Raw genomic sequence first — 2,776 nt, forward strand, 5'->3', positions numbered from 1 at the left:
GTGAGGTGAAAAAACATGGAGACCCCAAGGTCAATGGAGAAGGAGGGGGAGGAAGTGCTCCAGGCACTGGAGCCGAGATTCCTCTGCAGGCTGTGGTGAAGACCATGGTGAAGCAGCTGTGCCCCTGCAGCCCATGGGTGCACAGGGAGTGCAGAGATCCACCTGCAGCCCATGGGGGAGCTGCCCATGCTGGGGCGGGTGGATGCCTGGAGGAGGCTGTGACCCAGTGAGAGACCCAGTGGAGAGAGGGCCCTTGCTTCCAGGCTGGAGCAGCCTGTCCTTTGAGGAGTGCACCCCCTGGAGTGATCCCTGCCACAGCAGTTTTGGGAGGAGTGTCTGCCCATGGTGGGAGTTCATGCTGCAGCAGGTGGGGTTTGGCTGCTGCTCATGAGAGTGGATTTACAGAGGAGAAATTAATGGAGAGCTGTCTCCCATGGAAGGGACCCCATGGCCTCACAGGGGAAAGAATCCTCTCCTGGAGCAACGGAAGAAAATCTTGGTTATGAACTGACCAGTACCCCTATCCCCTGTCTCCCTGTGCTGTCGGTGAGTGATGCCTTGGGTTTTAGCTTTTATATTTTTCAGATTATCTGCTGCCTGGCATGTAACTCTGAAACTTCATATTAGGTGTTAGTAAGCTCTCTTCACAGGGTAGTCAGCAAAACAATCCCTTTCCAGTCGCAGAATCAAGGACAACCATCACCCAAAAGGCACAAACAACAGCAGAGACAAGGGGGCAAGCCAGGGAGTTGAGACTTCATGACCTGGAGCTGTAACTGGACAATTGAACCCAGTATGTAGATGAACCAAAACTTATAAAAGTGTAAAAACTTGTGACCCAGATCCATCTTGGATTCAACCTGGGTGTGGCCCTGGCCAGGCTCTTGCGCTGCCCAAGGTGTATCCTTTTAAGGCCTTTCAATAAATACCTGTTTTGTAGATCTGTCTAGTCTCTGTTCATATCAACCTTTCTGGCATCAGTTCTGGCACCCCAGATAGGACAGCGAGGCATCTGGAAAACCCCTGGACCGGAGGGGAGGGAGGGATTAAGGGTGGGGGGCAGGGGAGAAACATGTATTGAGGGCTCATTTTACTTCCCATTATCCTCCTCTCTTTTTTGAGTAAGAGATTCACTTTGTACTTCTAAGCTGAGCCTGTTTTGCCCGTGGAGTGTTTTCTCCTGGTCCTCATCTCAACTCATGAATCTTTCCTTCAATTTCTCTCTCTGCTGCCCAGCTGGGCAGGGGAGGGTAAGCACCTGTCACGGGTGCCAGGCATTCGGCCAGTGTCAAACCAAGACACCACCCAACAATGTTGTTTTATCTGGAGTCATTTTAACCAATGTGGTTGCAAAGAAACAGAAATAACTGTTCAATTCTTCAATACTGTATTGAAGAATTATAATAGCATATTTATTCTAAGAAGAAAAATTGTGATTAAGGAGGTCATATTTCAGAGTTTGTAAGCTTTCTGATGTGGGAGTTTACACAGAGGAATTTTTAACCATTCAAGGAAGCCCTCTATTTTGCCCTGGCTTTAGAAATAAATGCATTAATATTAAATTATTATCATATTTGATGTTAATCAGATCATATTCTCTCTTTTTCCCCAAAATATTATGTGACTAACTAGAAAGAGTTTTTATTTAGCTAATTCTTGATTTTGTCACTATAATGTCAGGATAACACCATCATCTTTGCTGCGCCTGCTCAGGCAAAGCAACCTTCTCAGATGGCCTTTTATCTGTTGATTTTATAAGTACATGCTTGTGTCTCAGATACTACACATGAAAGATATTTAAGGCTTTGTGAAGACATCACATAAAACATTTTGAGCTTTAAGAAACATGTGATAGAAAATATAGTATTTTTATGTCATGGAAAAGTTTTAGATAGATATTAAGATTTGTGTGACTGTAACCTCAGTTCTTTCATTGTAAATATGCATGTAAGTTGTGTCATGCATTTTTCACTAATTTAAACAATATTTATAGTGCCAGGAACTTTAAATTTATCTCAAAAAATACAAATTATACTACAATTATTAAAAATTATTAGTGAATTTACTCTGCAAGTGGTCTACAAAATCTCAGCTAACAATGAATTATCTGCCTTTTTCTAAAGACTCATATTCCAGGCATCTCAATAAGGAATTCATATCTTTGAAAAAATTCCAAGTCATTAGTAAGAATGTGATTTCCTTAAGGCCTCTATTTTATATAAATGGTTAAATGATTTTATGCTATCAAATAAATATTACTGGGTTTTAAATGTCAGGTATTTAAATTCTGAATTAAAGGAGATTAGTTTTCTAAATGTATATTGAATCTGAGGTCTGTTGCTTTGAGTATAACTTTTTAATATTGTATGAAAAACCCATGAATAAAAGAATTTTCTTTGACAATGAAAATCACCAGTATTTTATGTGCCACAAAATACCACTGATGTATTTCCAGTGCCCAGAACACATACAGGTCAATTTATAATATCTAAAATTCCTGCCTGTATGGAATCAACAAATAAGTCTGTTGTTTTAGGTTTATTTTTATTTTGCAAATGAATGGGAAATCTTAACTGTCATCTATAAGTGATTTTTTACTAAGTATCTCTATATTTTTTGTCACATCCCAAACTGGTTATTTGCACTTTGATCTGTAGATGTTTGATCATTAATTTTGGCAAACCCATCATTTTCAGTGCCAGAGGGAAGAGAACTTACAGACTCAGCTGGTTGGCAGGAAAAAAAATTAAAATAAATCTTTCAATACTAATAGATA

The sequence above is a fragment of the Ammospiza caudacuta genome, chromosome Z (genome assembly GCF_027887145.1).
Source record: "Ammospiza caudacuta isolate bAmmCau1 chromosome Z, bAmmCau1.pri, whole genome shotgun sequence".
NCBI lineage: Eukaryota > Metazoa > Chordata > Aves > Passeriformes > Passerellidae > Ammospiza > Ammospiza caudacuta.